The 18,579-nt window shown below is 40.6% G+C and overlaps 1 long non-coding RNA gene and 1 pseudogene across 1 annotated transcript; both read right to left on the minus strand.

Annotated features, from left to right (window-relative positions):
• LOC125471050 overlaps positions 1-18,579 on the minus strand; it is a 119,582-nt pseudogene that overhangs the window by 97,107 nt on the left and 3,896 nt on the right.
• LOC125471033 lies at positions 6,698-9,370 on the minus strand. Its single transcript, XR_007253342.1, has 3 exons — positions 8,264-9,370; positions 7,515-8,016; positions 6,698-7,425 (listed from the first exon to the last, which is right to left on the minus strand). It is a non-coding gene; the product is annotated as an uncharacterized LOC125471033 (long non-coding RNA).

An 18,579-nucleotide genomic window follows, 5' to 3' on the forward strand; every position in this document is an offset into this window, starting at 1 on the left:
AAAAAAAAAAAAGGGGAAATAACACATCTTGGTGATGTATATGTTTTATCTGTATTTAGCACAATACACTGAATAAAATAAAGCATGTTCATTGATCTCCGAGAAATTACAAGTGCATACAAAAAAAAAAAAAAAAAAAAGATGAAGCTTTCACAAAGGATGTTCACGTGAAACCCCAGTACTTGGCAAAACTCTAGGAGCGGGAGGCATCAGAGTGGGAGGCATCGAAGCAGGAGGCATCGAAGATAGATCATTCGAGGCCTCAATACTTGGTGGAACGCTGGATGACCCAGGACAAAAGGTGCCTCTGGAGATAAGCCGCAAGCCTTTGACGGTCACTTTGAATTCGACCTTTAGATTCTTGCAGCTCATCAAGCTTCCTCTTCATGCCCGTCGAATAGTTATTTGCAAGCACGTGCAAACTTCTATTCTCGTGCTTAAGCTGTTTGATCTCTTGCTTGAGATTTTCCACCTCTGCCATCAACGATTCAACTTGACGGGAGCGAGCAAGTAGGCGTTGGCCCATGTTGGACACAGAGCCCACAAACTGAACGCTGAGAGCTAGGGACTCTTGAACGGCCAACTCATCGGACCGTCCTGAAAGCAGCCTACTATCTTTAGGAGTGAGGAGGTTCCTAGCTACTATCGTAGTTGTTGTTGCATCCGTCATCATGGAGTCTTCACCTGTAAGAGGACCATTAGAAGATAAGAAAGACGGGCACCATACCTTAGCCTGACGCGGCGTAACCGGATCACTGCTGAGACTCAAATCTAAGCAAATGTTCGATGGGTTAGCCATTTTCAAAGGTGTTAAAAGAGAAGGGTGGATGGAGTTAAATCTCAAAGGGCCGGAGATGATTTTCACAAATGGGCAATCTTCAAAGCGTGCATGTTGGAGGTGATCGATACCTCTATTAAAAGGAAAGGCGACGCTCTCTCGGCTTTTCAGAAAACGCGTGCAACTTTGTCAAAAGATCTCTGACAAAGCCGCATCCGCACTACTGTTTGCCATTCAGAAATCAAAGAGGCGCTTGCTCAAAAATCGAAGAAGCATTTATTCAGAAATCGAAGAGACGCTTGCTCAAAAATCGAAGAAGCATTTGTTCAGAAATCAAAGAGGTAACACCCTCCGAACCTCAAAAGCTGGGCCGCTTATTCAAGGATCGAAGAGTCATCACTCTCTGAATTTCAAAAGCTGGGCTCTTCCAGATTTGTCATCACCCTTCATATGCAACCCCAGCTTTGCAGAAATCACGGGCAACTTTGTCAAAGATTCTGACAAAGTTGAGAACGCGTGAATCTTACTGTTCAATTACCCAACAGTTGTCGACAATGGTAAAGGAACAGTATCACCACTTGCTATTGGGAAATCCCTATATATGTCAACCTTCATCTTTTATGGCAAGGCAGACCTGCAAAAAAAAAAAAAATGCCCAACTCTTCCTCACCTCTGAGGGCGCACTCCCAGCCCTGCTCTCAAGTACTCATCTTCAACTATTGATGTACCCCCAAAGAAGATACCAGATGCCTGGAGTACAGATGAGGCAGGAGGAAACGGTAGATCGAAGCATGTGGAGACAAGCACAACAAATATATGTGCTGATTCGTTCGCTGCTTCTTCAAAAGCAAAAGTATCTCATATCATCAAGGGCGAAAGCAAAGGTATCTCATATCATGCTTTTTCCCTGTCTTTTCCTTTGCCCTTGTTCTCACCTGCCAAGACAAGGACAGAGAAAGCAATATGTCGGAACCTCTACTCAAACTTGCGCTGCCACCAAGAAGTGATGGTCCATTCAAATGCAAGGTTTGCATTCCACTCCTGTATCAGAGGACAAATACTACAAGAGAAGATGCCAAACCTGCATAAGGAAATACCACTTCTGCAAGGGGAGCAAGTAAGGCAAGTGAAAAATGATACATCGAAGCATGTGGAGACAAGCACAACAAATATATGTGTTGATTCGTTCGCTGCTTCTTCAAAAGCAAAAGTATCTCATATCATGCTTTCTCCATGTCATTTCCTTTGTCCTTGTTCTTACTCGCATGGCAAAGTGAAAGAGAGCAATCAGCCGGCACTTGGAGTCAATCTTCCGATCTGGAACCGACTACCTGGAATCTATTCCCTGGTTGCTTACCTAGCGTTGCTCTCGAGTAGTCATCTTCAACGGTTGATACACTTCCAGAGAAGGGACCACATCTGCTTGGAGAACAGCTAAGACGAGTGACAATGAAACATCAATCTTGTGGATCGTCAGCAAACGCAACAACTGCATATGCTAGTCATCCTCTAACCCTCTTCAATATGAATTGGAAAGATTGAACAAAGAAACAGGTCATCACCTCCACCTCGTGCTTGCTTGCCATGTGTCTGAATCCTGAAACCGCTTATGGTCCTATTTTCACTCAAGATCAAGCCTCGATGGCCCTTGAAGAAATCACAAGTCCGATTCAAAATCAAGTGTTCACCACCCTTGAATCAAATTCAACTCCAGATAAAAGGAGTAAGTTCAGGCCTTCGGGGGAGACCAAAAGAATCCTCCAGCCCAGTTCAAGACTAAGCCTGTGGAAAATCAACGATTGGAGGAAACCAGAAAATCTTCCAGTCGAACTCAAGATCAAGCCTCAATGGCCCTTGAAGAAATTTCCAGCCCAATTCAAGATCAAGCCTCGACGGCCCTTGGGTTGACATCTACATTAAGGGACTTCAAAACGCATCTTCTACACGTGTCAAGCACATGTCTACGACGCGCCTTGAAGTGGGGGCATTTGTAGACATCGAAATTTCAGTAAAACAAATGTTCACCAATGCATTAAAGTTTTGACGTGTCAAGGCATACATGGCATACGCCACGTGTTGTACAAATTGTACACATGGCGTGTGACTCAACAAAATAGGAAGAAATACCCTTGAAGGATTAAACAAGTTTTTCTTCTCATTTTGGGCAATGACAAGGCAAGTACATTTCAATCCATTGAGGATCAAAACAAGTTTTTCTTCTCATGTTGGGCAATGACAAGGCAAGCACACTTCAATCCATTACGGATCAAAGCAAGTTTTTCTCATTTGGGCAATGACAAAGCATACACATTTCAAGTTTAAAATGGTGTTAAGTGGGAAATTAGGCCATAAGTTAGACCACTTCAAGTTTAAAATGGTATTAAGTGGGAAATTAGGCCATAAGTTACACCACTTCAATTTCAATATTGCATTAAGTGGGAAAATTAGGCAATGGTGCTTGGAAAGGAAAAAAATATTTTTGTGGTGGTGATTCATTCTCAAAGCCTATAAATAGGCTTCTCCATCAAGGTATCAAGAATCAAGGAATTCACAAATACATTTCTCTACTCCAAAATTAGAAGAGGAATTCCCCAAATCCTTGAAGCTTTGAAACTCCAAAGCTTCCAACCATCCAAATTCCCAAGAATTCCGAAGGATCAAGAAAGCTCTCTTCGTTCTTCGTTAAATCCTCTTTCAAGATCAAGCCCCGACGGCCCTTGAAGAAAGTGTTCATCCGTTCATCCTAAGCATAAGCCCCCAACGGCCCTTTGGATCAACAACCTCAACAAATCCACACATCCAATCGTTCTTCAAGATTAAGCCCCAACGGCCCTTGAAGATCCGCTCATCCATCAACCTTCAAGATCAAGCCCAAAAGCCCTTGAAGAAATCCACACAACCATTATTCAAGATCAAGCCCCGAAGGCCCTTGAAGAAAGTGTTCATCCGTTCATCAACTGTTCATCCTTAGATCAAGCCCCGATGGCCCTTTGGATCAACAACTCATCCACAAACCTACACCCTACGAAGATAGAATCAGAGGACCAAATTTGAGAGAGATCGTAACCCCAAAATCATAAACACAAAAATATTATTTGGTACACGTTATTCTTGTTTCTTGTTTCAAGGAACTTTCGTGTTCACAAGAGCGTTCCTAGGATGGGTGACCCATTGGGAAGTTCTCATCTGAGTTCCTAGAAAACAAAACCATGAGGGCGTGGCCTAAAGCGGACAACATCATGCCACGGCTGAGCCGGTCTGGGATGTGACAAAATGGTATCAGAGCCACTCTGTCGTGGGGTCCAAGTGTGCCAAAGAGGACGTCGGGCCCCTACGGGGGGTGGATTGTAACATCCTACATCGACCAACGGAGAGGGAGTCATGTGCCTTATATGTACATGCCCACCTCCATATAGCGCGAGGCATTTCGGGAACTCACTGGCTTCGGATTCAATCGGAACTTCGAAGTTAAGCGAGTTTGGGCGAGAGCGTTCCTAGGATGGGTGACCCACTAGGAAGTTCTCGTCTGACTTCCTAGAAATAAAACCATGAAGGCGTAGCCCAAAGCGAACAATATCGTGCTATGGCGAAGCCAATCTGGGATGTGACACTCATGAAATTTGGAATTTACAGATTTCGTGTTCTCACAAAGCCTATTTACAGAGGCCATAACTTTGTCAATATGCATCCATTTTATGCATATTTTATGTCGTTAGAAAGTTTAGATTACTGTCTACAATTAAGTCTTCTTGGGTGAATTCCAAAAACAAAAGTTTCAATTTTTTCTCTAACCGCTTGGTTTTTCTTTACCAAATTTTAAACATAATTTTAAATGAATGTAAAGAACATATCCCAAGCATTAAAATCCAGAAATAACATATCCAAAAAGCATGGCATATTCATAAATATCTCATGTAATCATACGAGGAGTGTGTGAGTGGCTTTGATACCACTATTGGAAGAACGTACATACCTTTGTGCGGAAGCTTGAATCTCGACACACTCCTACAAACACGAACAAGTGCTTGTTCTTCTGTGCACATCTAGAACCTTGAAGGTCATCGAGTTGGTTACAGTATGTCGAGTTGCCATTGGTTTTCACCTCCCAAGACCTAGGGCAAATAGTGATAGCCCTAGAGACCTGACTAGAATATGTGAACTTTATGGAAAAGCATTGTGTTTCTCTCACACTAGTTTCTCTCTTCCCCTAAGCATCCTTATATAGCTTTAGGAAAAGGATGATACAATGAATGAAATGTCATTTCACATTCCAAACTGATATGGCTTTAGACATTCATCTAATTACTACATTAGTAATTAGGTTGTTAATATCTTCATGTGGGTGGACTCTTCACCTTATGGAATTTATCATATTAGATAAATCCTACATATACAAGTCTACTTGCTACCTAATCATCAATGGCTAACTCTACAAACGAGGTTTTACCCTTCCATTCTTGAGGTGTCTTCCTACTAAGGGGGAAGTTGTCCTTCAAGAGATACATAAAGGAGTCTGCAGAGATCTTGCTGAATCCAGGTCCTTAGCACACAAGGCTTTTCACCAAGGATATTATTGGCCAACACTTCACCAAGATGCCATCAAAATATCTCACTCATGTGACAAGTGTCAACGCTACGCAACCATTCCTCACTCCTATGATTAACCCTTGGCCCTTCGCCCAGTGGGGACTTGATTTGATGGGCCCAATGCTTGTGGGGAAGGGCAAAGTCCACAATGCGATCGTTGCAGTTGACTACTTCACAAAGTGGGCCAAAGTAGAACCCTTGGCAACCTTGGAAGAACATCTTTTGCATATTCAACATTCCTAATGCAACTGTCACTAACAATGGGCGACAATTTGACAACAAAAAGTTCTAGATTTTCTACTCTAAGTTCAACATTAACTTATGTTTCGCCTTCCCCGGCTCATCCTCAGGCTAATGGACAAGTTAAGGCCATCAAAAAGATAATCAAGCGCACCTTGAAGACCATCTTGGACAAGGCTAAAGATTGTTGGCCAGAACTTGTACCCTAATTTATTTGGTCATACCAAACTTCATATCAAACTTTAACAGAAGAAACTCCATTCTCACTTGCCTTCGGTGCAAAGGTAGTTGTCCCATTTGATCTTGAGCAAGCAACATACTGAGTTAAGAACTACATGTAAAGTGAAAATGACAAACAACTCACCCTCAACTTAGATCTAATAGGAACATAGGGACCAAGCTCACTTGAGGAACATCCCTTACAAGCAACTCGTCTCCAACTACTATAACACTAGGGTTAAACCTTGCTCTTTCAAAGTGGGGGACTGGGTATTGAAGAAAAGACTACTTTGTGATAAGGTCCCAAGCGAAGGCACACTTAGTCCAAACTGGGATGGACCATTTGAAGTTGTTGGCATCAGTTGCCCTGGTTCCTACAAACTCAGAAGTTTCGATGGCAAGACCCTTGGCCATCCATGGAACGTTGATCACCTAAAGTACTATTACAAGTAGACTCAAGTTCTATAAGCATTGAGCTATAACTATTCGGCATCTTTTGTAATGAAGACTATTTGGCACGAACTTAACAAAGAGATGATTCAGACAAATTCGTCTAACTCTTTCACATTCCTAGTACTAAAGCACATGGTCTCACCCTGACCTAATAAAATCCTAACTCAGAGCTTCAACTTAAATGACACCGCATACTTGAGTTCAAAGCTTCAACATGAATGCTTTCAACATGAAATAAATTCTAAGTATCTTGTCAACAAGACGAAGCAAATAAACAAACATCTTTAAGCGTATTCATTCAACTATACTCAAGTCATGCGTTATATCTAAACAAAGGATCCATTCAAAGATAGTCAAGCATTCGTAAATGATAGTGCAAACACTTGGCACTTAGCATCAAAATAAATGTTGCAATGTTGTAAACATCCATAAACAAAAAGCCTTCAAGTGCCTAACTTAACACATAGCATATATACAACAAACTAGTGCATGTAGGAGTTGAGGGCACTACGAATCATCCTCATCTGAGGCCGAACTCTTGATAACATCATGTTACATCTCGCCTCCATCGCCATCCTCAGCATCTCTAAGTCTATCCTCACCCTGCTGAGTCTGGTCATTGGTTTTGGCACCATCCTCAAACTCCTCATCACTACTGGGATCGAGTTCAAGGACAAAGGGTTCACCATTTCGTCGATGCTCCTCCATCTCTTCATGGTACTTGTCGATGATGCCTCCGTCGTGGTATTGCTCAAGAATGGCCATCCATTTCCTTTTGTCAAGCCGAATCTCCTAAGCACAGTGAGGCCTGATGACATGGCGGAAGGTCGGGTGCCCAAGTACTTAGGCACGGCAGCTTCCCTCTCAGTTGGGAGACTCTTTTTCTACTCAGAAATCTAAACCAGGGCACTATCCCACTCCCCTCTGACCTTGGAAGCCTTGAGGATAGTCGCCTCCAACTGCTTTTTGAGCCGTAAGTTCTCATCATTTCGCCTCTTCAACCTCTCTAAGGTTTGGTCCTTGAGCTGGACGACCTCAGTTCAAGCATTGCGCCCCTTCCTGGTGTCATCCATAAGCTACTTGTTCTCTTGAAACTTCGCCTTGTATCACTTGACCTCTTGTAGTCTGTCGTCCTACTTGGTTATGACCTACATGACAAAATGATTGTCAGTGTCCAGGGAAAATGAAGACAAAGGAAAAAGAGGAGAAAGTAAGGAAATGACAAAGTAATACTTACAAAATCAGAAGCCTCATCATCATGTCATGATCCGATTCATTCTCAAATAGTGGCTCGTCAAACTCGTCAACAATGGCTCAGCGCCCTGCAAGGCAATTGTTGATGTACCTAAAGCTATTTGGCTGCATGGCAACCTTCAAGTCCTTCCAGGGGATGCTATCAGCCTCTTCCTTATACTTCCTTTTGAGGCTGGAGTTAGGGCCACCTTCCTAGCCAGCATGCTCCATGATCAGAGGAAATATAGGATCGATGTTAGGAGGAAGAGGCATTAGTCGTTTCAACTCCCCAGCAATTTTGGCAACAGCCCATCCGATGGCCCTAACTTCATCCTTCTTGGAGGCAACAATCTTAAGGACCTCCTCTTGAGACTTAAGGCTTGGGGATTGGCCTCACCCTGTGTTTGCGAGCCCCTTTGTGAAACAGAACGTCGTATAAGGGAACTACCATGGTTGTCTTCCATTTCTTGGTGCTCTAGTCTCCCCTTTCTTGCTCACCTTCTCCACTGAACAAGGAAAATCAAAGTAAGGAATACAACTTTGCTTGAAGAAATACAACTTTATTTATTAAAAAACAAAAAAACAAAAAAAAAAACAAAAAAAAAAGGGCAAACGTAGGATATGACTTACTCACTCGTCTCTGGCACTCAGACAATAAGGGCTAGAAAAAAAAACAAAAAAAAAAGGGCAAACGTAGGATATGACTTACTCACTCGTCTCTGGCACTCAGACAATAAGGGCTAGAAACTATACTTTTGAAACAAGGGTTGTAGCTTGCCCAAGTGTCAATCCTCTTTTGTCCAAACAATTTGATAGCCTCCTTCAACACTACATAAGGCAAAGTGTTAGAAGCAAGTAAAGATCACAACAAATAACAAAGTATGCAAACAATGGATGCATTACAATACGGTCTGGAAGTGGATAGAAATGTGTCGCTCAGGTGTGGTACTTCTATCATGCTCCCAACCCTTGTAAAGGAAGCACTAACAGTTTTTCCAAGTAGAATATGATTTTCTCTTATCAAAGACTATACTCTTTTTCTCACTCCAACACACACACTCAACATAGCCCGTGGACGACTTGACCAGACGCATCTTATAGCAATACCGCCATTGAGGGAATGAAGGTTCACCTAGACCACACTCCATCCAGATGATGTAAGCCCCAATCAAAGTCTCCCATAAACCAAGATTGAGTTGCCTAGGCACGTACCCCATGAGGGCAATCATCTTTGGTAACCACGGATGCAACAGAAACTTCACCCTCCTTACGGTAGGCAATTCTTCATCGTGCACCAAGCGCATTGCTCCGCTCTCAGGTATGCAACAAGACTCCCTTAAGGCCTCAAGTTGACGCCTACTATCTAGCAAGTTCGTATCTAAGCGGTCCGCCATAAACTCGGAGTGAAAGATAGGTATAGCATCGAGGACACCCTCCTCAACTACCGACACGTGGGAAGTAGATGCAACAATATCTGAGGCTCTGTCCCTAGACCTATACTTTTCACCCGCCTCTTCATCTAATGGAAGGGACACTTGGTGATCATGAAAGTCACCCAACACTTCCTTTTCATAAGACTCCAAGGAAGTCCTTGACGGCTCAAACCTAGAGCCAGAGCTAGAGAAGCCCTCATCACTAGAACCTTTAGACCCTGACATCTACAACAAACAGAAACACACAACTCTTTCACTACATGGAGGATTGAAGTCTAAAATGCTCCTAAGTCATGATGGAAATTCAACTAGTTCATCATGTTCTTAGCCAAATGCATAGAAACTCAAACAATTCAACAAGAATGGATGCATTTGATCTAAATAAAGGGCTACTAACCAGAGAATGGTGTCAAGCAATGTCGAAACCCCTCTCTGAAGGAAAAATTTTGTCCTAGCTAAGAACATGTAAGAACATTTGAATACATATGCAAACTAATAACACTTTAAAGTAGGCATGCATTCAAAAACAATTCATAAAACCCATGACTTTCAAAGCCTAGTATATGGTGAACCATAAGACTCTTTAACAATATTAAAGAGAATAAGAATTTAGAGATTCTTTACCGTTGAAGCTCATCCTTGATTGCACAAGGGATTCACCCAAGTGGAGGGCCTTCAAGTCACCTCCTTGCTCCTTGGATCTTCCTTGTGATTTCCTCCCTTTTAGTGCTCCTTTTCTTCTTTGAGGATTTGAGGATTTGTTCTCCAAAACACCAAAGGTTTGGTGTCTCTAAGTCTCCACACCAAAGATGTAGTGTGAAGATGAAATGGATGACTTAGGGAAGAAAAGATTGCTAGATGTTCCTCCCCTAAGGTGGCCGGCCTCTATGTAGAAAATGAGAGAAAATGTTTCACTCAAATTCTATTAGAAAACCCCTAATGAGAAACAAAGCTATAAAGATGACTTTATACTTCATCTCTTAGGTTAGTGGCAAACTTGCAATTAAGCAAAAGTTCCCACTACCCTTGATATGGCCGGCCTCCATTTGTTATTGGGCTTAATTGCCCATTTTGTTTTAGTTGTCATACAACTTAAACATAATGGGCCTTGTGGACCAAAACGTTTTTTGTGCCCCGAAGCCCAAAACTAACTTAAACGCCCAATACGAGCGTTTCGTATAATTAATTAACTATTTAATTAATCTTGACCATTCTTCAATTAAACCATTTAATTGCTTATCCATTTCATATAATTTCTTCACTTATATCCTTACTCGGTGTACGATCCATTAGGTTCCAATTAGCGAGGTAGTGGGCGATGTTACTCTTAACGATCGATTGTGAATTGAAACCACATTTCAATTCTCCCTTAAAATTAGTGTTTGCTAATATTTAGGGCTTCCACAAGCCATGGGTGACGCCTAGCAGCATGTCATGGTTACCCAAGCTAAGTAGAAGTGGTTGGAGAACCTATCCAGTTACAACTACAATGCAATACGGTCCTTCTCTAATACAATACTCTTAATCACATTGTTTAAGTGATAGTTTGTTTCATGTCTACTATCCAATGTGATACTTCTCTATATGATTCAATTGAATAAGATTTGGAACAAGCTTCCTTAGTCATATTCATATGCTTTGGCCAAAGACTCTCGAATCATATCTTAGAGTATTCTCCTTCCACCATGGAAGGTTAGAAATCCCTTGTTGTGCATTCATATGCCTACATGACTAGATAGCTTGACCCCAACAATGCCGTGGACACTCCAATGGAATGCCGTTGACATAATCAAAGATCAAGGACCTAACCATTAGACATCAATGATGCCTCAGGTCAAAGGACTACTTTGCATATTGCAACTATTGAGTTCTCACATGACATGTATGTTCGAACTCTCGTTTGATCGTTGTTCAGTGTACTCGATTACTCTTTCGAGCACCTATGTGTTTGCCTTAGTGTCCAACACCAAATGACTTGAGACTAGTTCATACTCACGCTTGAGTCGACATAACACATACTAACCTTAGCGGATTGTCAATGCCCAATTGGCAATCCTATGGCTAGGAACGTTTTAGGAATGAACATAAGAGAAAGGTCTCGTTAATTTAACTAACTTAAATCACTTGTCTCTTAGATCAAATACATTCCTTGGATTCCCTTATTGCTTAAACACAAGATACTATAAATAGTGATTAACAATAAGCTTTGCCCTCTATTAAACATATAAAAGTTTAACACAATAAGTATTCCAAAAAGCTATTACATCAAATGAGTGGCTTTGTGGGCATACTTCTAACAATCTCCCACTTGCACTCAAAGCCATCTTCCCATGTATCTAATACCCATCTTTTCTATATGACGGTCAAGCTGGATTTGAGACATTGGCTTTGTCAGTGGATCTGCTACGTTATCGGCTGAAGCAACTTTGAGGATGTTGATTTTCCCCTCGGCAGCATATCTTCTAATGATATTAAAGCGCCTGTCAAAGTGCTTGTTCTTTTGATGTGCCCTGGGTTCCTTGGCTTGAGCTATCGCCCCACTATTATCACAGTACAAAGTTACTGGTGATGTAATGGTTGGAACCACTCCAAGTTCAGTAATGAACTTTTTCATCCAGAACGCTTCTTTGCCGGCTTCAGCTGCAGCGACATATTCAGCCTCTGTCGTGGAATCGGCAATTACACTTTGTTTCTTGCTTTTCCAGCTGACAGCCCCACCATTCAGAGTGAATACATATCCGGAGTTGGAACTTCTATCATCGACGTCAGATTGAAAATCTGCGTCTGTATAGCCTTCCACTCGCAACTCTGTCGCTCCTCCATAAACGAGGAACATGTCCTTAGTTCTTCTTAAGTACTTAAGGACCGTCTTGACAGCTACCCAGTGTTCTGATCCTGGGTTAGATTGATATCGACTAGTAATGCTCACAGCATATGCGATATCAGGCCTTGTACATACCATGGCATACATAAGACTTCTTATGGCGGAAGCATAAGGAATCATATTCATATGCCGTATCTCTTCAGGAGTCTTAGGTCCCATGGACTTAGAAAGATGAATTCCATGTCTTACAGGAAGAATACCTTTCTTAGATTGTTCCATCTGGAACCTACTTAGCACCTTATCAATGTACATAGATTGGGATAATCCAATTAATTTTCTGGATCTATCACGATAGAGCTTTATCCCAAGTACATAAGATGCATCTCCTAAATCTTTCATGTGGAAGGTTTTGGACAACCACACTTTTACAGAAGAAAGTACTGCAGTGTCATTCCCGAATAGTAATATGTCATCTACATATAACACTAGGAATGCAACTGCTTCCCCAACGACCTTTTGATAAACACAATTGTCGTCTTCGTTTTGAGTAAAACCAAACGATTTGATTTCAGTATCAAAACGAATGTTCCAGCTCCTGGAGGCTTGCTTAAGTCCATAAATGGACCTCTGAAGTTTGCATACCTTAGTCTTTTCAGACTTGGACACGAAACCTTCAGGTTGAGCCATATAAAGCTCTTCCTCTAGGTAGCCATTCAGAAAGGCTGTCTTCACGTCCATTTGATGTGAGAATTACTTGACACTCAAATTAAACCCTCGTTTGACAATTGTAGTAGAATGGATAAGTGAGGGATCGTTCTAGACCGGGGATTAGGAGGGCTTGCTAAAACCTTCTAAATTGACTTAAAAACATAAAAACTAAATTAAAACAGATTTAAGACACTTGGGAACAAGGAAATAAAAAAGGGGGTTTTAGTTTTGACGAAGTTGAAATAAACAAACAAAATGCAAAAATGGACAGATTGTAAACAAGTGTTGTGAAACAAGATGGTTGGTGAATTAGCTAGAGGTTCTTTCTCCACACATGATATTTATGCATATGAATCAATTTCCAGTTATTCCTTCATTGAATTATGAACGACAATGCCCCAAATTAACCGTGACATCACTAGTTAACCCTCAGATTTTCCTTATATTATTGGATTGGATGGCATCATTCGACAACCCAAAACATTCTCAAAAGTTCCCTACATGTCATCATAATAGAGATACAATCGAAGATCATTAAGAATAATAAAAACCATAAGCATTGACAAAGCATTTGCAACTATGACATCATGTTACTCATGCTAAGAATTAAACTTAACGCGATCGTGACAAGCGACCTTCACTACTTTCAAGTATAAGTTAGTAACGATTATGTGAAACCTTCTTAAACTTTAGCCACATATTCATGCATGCTAATTAAGTGTCGACCCTCAATCAACAAACACAAATAAGTTAATCATCAAATAGTTAAGCCAATTGCATTCACGAATCAAGAGTTCATAACCGGAATTCATCAATTCATATCACATAAATAATCATGGTATTGAAATCACCCCTAGCCAAAAAGGGTTTAGTTCCTCATATTTGCAATAAAACAGATACAAACAAATTTAGACATAGAATAACAAAGTAGAAAACACCTAGAACGTTCCAACAACTCCAATTGAAGAGCCAAACAATTGCACAGAATCTGTCCCCTTTCCCTTGCTTGCGGCAGGTTGTGTAGGTGTAGTTTCTGGGCTGTTTTGATGATGTAGAATGGAATGAGGAAGGTGTAGAAGCACGGCAAGGGTAGTAGGGTGAGTATGGATGAGTGTTTAAGGGTTGGAAGAAGGTGGAAGGCTTGGCAAGGAGGGAGGAAGGCTGCGGCAAGGGCTAAGGGTTTTCTGCAGTGCTGTTTTTATTTTTTGGAATGTAGAATGAGTTCTAGGGTATATATTTCGGCCAAGGGGGTTAAATTATGTATATATAGGCATCCAAAACCCTAGGGCAATCAGATTAGGGCCTTTAAAAACCCAAATCCATCAGAAATTAGGTTAAAACAATTGGGTTTTTAAGTGGAACAAGGCCTAAGGTGCGGCAAGGGCTAGGGTGAGTGAATGGGCTTCCTAAAATACCTTGCAAGGCAAGGAAATCAAGTCAATGGACCCTAGGTGCCACGGCAAGGGTTAGGGGAAAAGGAATGGCCCATCTAAGAGCCCAAAGCCGAGAATAGAAAGTTTCGAAAATGGAAATTTCCAAGAATGGAAACTTCCAACTTAAGAAACTTTGATCTCCAATTCCGAATTCTTTGTTCTTCACTTTCATTTCTTCATCCGTCTTGAATTTCCAATCTTCACATCACCATTCACTTCTTGGCTCAAATGCACTTCGAATTCATCCTCTCGTTTAGCTCCAAGCATGTCCAAACCAACATAGGCCCAACTTGCTCCAAAACGCTCCAAAATGCACCTTAATGCATATTAGGCCCTTAGAACCTGAAAACACACAAAAGTAGTTTAAAGAGCTAAAATAAATAAGAACTAACAATGTAAATGCACGAAAACAAGCATACTAAGTCGCATAAATATGCTCGTATCAGAGGCTTGCTTAAGTCCATAAATGGACCTCTGAAGTTTGCATACCTTAGTCTTTTCAGACTTGGACACGAAACCTTCAGGTTGAGCCATATAAAGCTCTTCCTCTAGGTAGCCATTCAGAAAGGCTGTCTTCACGTCCATTTGCCAGATTTCATAATCATGGTACGCAGCTATAGCAAGCAAAATCCGAATGGACTTAATCATGGCTACAGGAGAGAAAGTTTCTTCATAGTCAATCCCTTCTCGTTGCCTGTAACCTTTGGCTACTAGTCTAGCCTTATAAGTCTCCACGTTCCCATCAACGACTATCTTCCTCTTGAATACCCATTTATTTCCAACAGGTACTATACCTTCTGGAGGGTCTACAAGAGTCCAGACCTGATTTTGATACATGGAATCCATCTCGGATTTCATGGCCTCATGCCATCTCTTTGAATCAATGTCCGACATTGCTTCAGTGTAGTCCCTAGGGTCCTCCTTTGTGTCATTGTCACCTAGAAGGTGCAATTCCGCAAATTCATTGTCTAAGCCATACCTCTTAGGTGGCTTACTAACCCGTTCAGATCTACGTGGAGCTAGGGGTTCAGGAACAGGGTTGTCAACATGTCGTGTGCTTGTTTGTGGTTCATTATTAATCTCATTAATCTCCATCGTTTTACTTATAGTTCCTTTGAGAACAAATTGTTCCTCAAGAAACATAGCAGTTCTGGCGACAAAGACTTTCTGGTCGTCAGGATGGTAGAACTCATATCCCATAGTTTCTCTAGGATATCCCACAAAATAGCACCTTACTGATCTCGCTTCAAGCTTAGTAGCTTCAAGCTTCTTGACATATGCTTCACAACCCCAAATCTTAATATGCTTAAGACTTGGCTTTCTTCCATGCCATATCTCATAGGGCGTTTGTGAAACTGATTTGGAAGGTACTCTATTAAGCAAGTAAGCTGCTGTATATAGAGCGTATCCCCAGAATGTTACTGGTAGATCAGCGGAACTCATCATAGAACGAACCATGTTCATCAAGGTTCGATTTCTCCTTTCAGAAACTCCATTAAGTTGTGGAGTTCCCGGTGGAGTCCACTGTGATTTTATTCCACACTCTTTGAGATAATCTAGGAACTCATTACTCAGATATTCACCCCCTCGATCTGATCTTAGGATCTTTATCTGTTTCCCAGTTTGCTTCTCAACTTCATTCTTGAATTCTTTGAACCTTTCAAAGGATTCTGACTTGTACTTCATAAGATACACATAGCCAAACCGAGAGTGATCGTCGGTGAATGTGATATAGTAGGAGAAGCCTCCTCTCGACGTAGTAGACATAGGTCCACATACGTCAGTGTGGATTAACCCTAGAATTTCAGTGGCACGCTCTCCTTTCCCAGTGAATGGAGATTTGGTCATCTTCCCTTTCAAGCAACATTCACAAGTACCCATCTGGTCATTACCTAACGGGCGGAAATATCCGTCTTTCGACATCTTGCGAATCTTATCAAGGTTCACATGTCCAAGTTTAAGATGCCACATCTTTTCTTGATTAACTTCTTCTCTAGCCCTTTTGGGTTTTGAGGTATTCCCGCTTTCAATACAGTGCAAACCACTATTCGTCTCTTGGTGAAAAAGTCCCTCTATCATATTACCATGAGAGATAATACGACTGTTCAAGTATAAAGTGCAACTCATTTTGTCAAACAATACTGAGTGCCCATCTCGTAAAAGCTTAGAGATAGAAATCAAATTCTTTATACATGAAGGAAAATATAAACAATTTTTAAGTTCCAAGACTTCCCCAGAGGGTAGTTTAAGCATATAGGTGCCTATTGCTTTTGCAGAGATTTTAGTGCCGTTCCCAACTCGCACAACTATCTCCCCATTGTGCAGTTTCTTGCTCTCTGCTAGTCCCTGCATCGTATTACAGATATGTTGACTAGCGCCTGAATCAAATATTCAGGAATTGGAGCTCACTGTAAAAGCACTTTCTATGACCGAAATAGTCTCTTCAAAAGTTCGTGTCATAAGGCTCGCAATGCGCACCCTGTATTTCTTCTTCCAACGTTCATCCTTTCCACAATGAAAGCATGTTCCTTTGGATTTCTTTGCCTTCTTCTTATGTAACCTTTTCCTTATTTTTGCATTCTCACTCCCACTGTCCTTTTTGAAACTTTTTTTTCAAATTTACAGCACATGTCAATCATCTCGTTAAAAGTATGATCGAATCTATTCACTTTATAGTTTACAATAAACTTAGTGAAATCATCCGAGAGATATGCAAGGAAAAAGTCTTGGGCCATTTTGTCAAGTATAATGGTGGGTAGTATTTTAGGCATGTCGTTAACTACATAACATAACAGATATCGTATTAGATTGTTGATTAACTACTTGATTGGGTCTTGAATCAAATAGTACCACCCACTATTTTTGGCAAATTCCATATCCCTCAATAGAATCCGAGAGTTATGTTGAACTCTTAGCGGGGTATGGGAGACTCACCATTACCAAGCCCACCTCACAATGATACGATATCGGTTAGCAAAAATAATGATGAGAGAATAACACTTTACTCATTTACAACTCTTGTAATTACCCATCTAGTTTGGCCTCTAGAGAATGTGGCCTCACGATGATACGATATCGGCACCATTGCACTTAGTTAAGTTATTCCCACCATGCTTAGTTCATGAAGGGGTTCAAGAATAGCCTCACAATGATATGATATCGGCCATCCTCGTTGCCTACACTTACCTCATCATATGTTTATGGACTCCTCCTGAATGTAAGCATGCACTTTGTACTCCCCCATGATAGGGTGAAGCCGGTGTACAAGTCACAAACGATTGGAGCCCACCACGGTGGAAGGCCTACGAAGAAATGTTCAAAACATCTCTCGTTTATCAACTTAATATTCGTTTGTTGAGGGAGTAGTTTTGGGCTACATCAAAAACATTTTAATCATATTAAAAGAACATGGCCCTATCATAACTATTGGTCCAAGTTAATATGATTTAGTAGCATATAATACTCCCACTGTTTCGTTGAAACAAGCGAGACTATATGGAACTACTAACGAACGCATTGCATCCTCATATGGACTATATAGTCATATTAGGTTTTAGGATGATTATGAACCGTTTGATTTGATCCAACACGAGCCTTGTGTTGGACCTTGGGTTTAAGGTAGATAGTTGTTGATTTTAGTTACGCGTTTAATCCAATTAAACCGTTATTTCCTATTGGGCGTTGGACCCAACTATTCCAATTTGCATACATATAAACAAAGAGGAATACATGAAATAATAAGAAGGGCTTATGCCCTTTTACAACACAAATAATGGGCTTATGCCCTTTACAACAACTTGAATTAATCAAATTACATTCAAATCTACATTATTTAAAACCCAAGCATTCATAATGTAAATCGGCCAATCACATAGCTCAATTATCGAGGCCTTTGGTTCATAATCACCCTTTTCTTAATCAATCAAATTAACTAAGAAAGCAACTTTAAACAATTGGTTTTTGGATCCATAGAATTGATTTAAATGGAACTAAATATAATGAAAATCAAATTCTCATTAAAGAGACAAAACAATTTTTGTTCTCATTTTATTTGGGCCATTTTGCAAAAACACAAACTTTTGGACCAAAATACAAATACACAAAAGTATCAAAACTTTATATAATTGCACAAAAGTACCCCACTAGAGAGGTGGCCGGCCAAGGATAGAAACATTGAGATTTTTGATAAAAAAAAATTTTGTAAGTGGATTTTGGTGGGTGAGATTAAAGATGGTGGGGATGGTTTGAAAAGAAAATATATCTTTGATATAATTAAAGCCATATAATCATTTCTCACCAATAATCATCACCCATCAACTAATATTCAAAAAATATATCTTTGACATAATTAAAGCCATTTAATCATTTCTCACCAATAATCATCACCCATCAACTAATATTCAAAACTTTATGAAAAACATAAAACTTTTGAATCAAAACTTCAAAACTTTTTGTTCTTGGTAAGAACTTCAAGAAATATGAAGAACATACATGAAAACTCATAATAGCTCCATGGATGTTTTCACTTACCAAAAACTCAATTTTTTACAACTCAAAAGAGGGTTAATATCCTAGGGTACTTAGGGGTTCCAAAAAGCACTTTAAAACCATTTTAACAAGCCTATCATGAACCCAAAAAATCACCCTTTGGATTTGGCCGAAAATCCCAAA

Source organism: the organism of the source record quoted next, unplaced genomic scaffold (assembly GCF_019419815.1).
Source record: "Pyrus x bretschneideri cultivar Hongxiangsu unplaced genomic scaffold, Pyrus_bretschneideri_v1 Contig56, whole genome shotgun sequence".
Classification (NCBI taxonomy): Eukaryota; Viridiplantae; Streptophyta; class Magnoliopsida; order Rosales; family Rosaceae; genus Pyrus; species Pyrus x bretschneideri.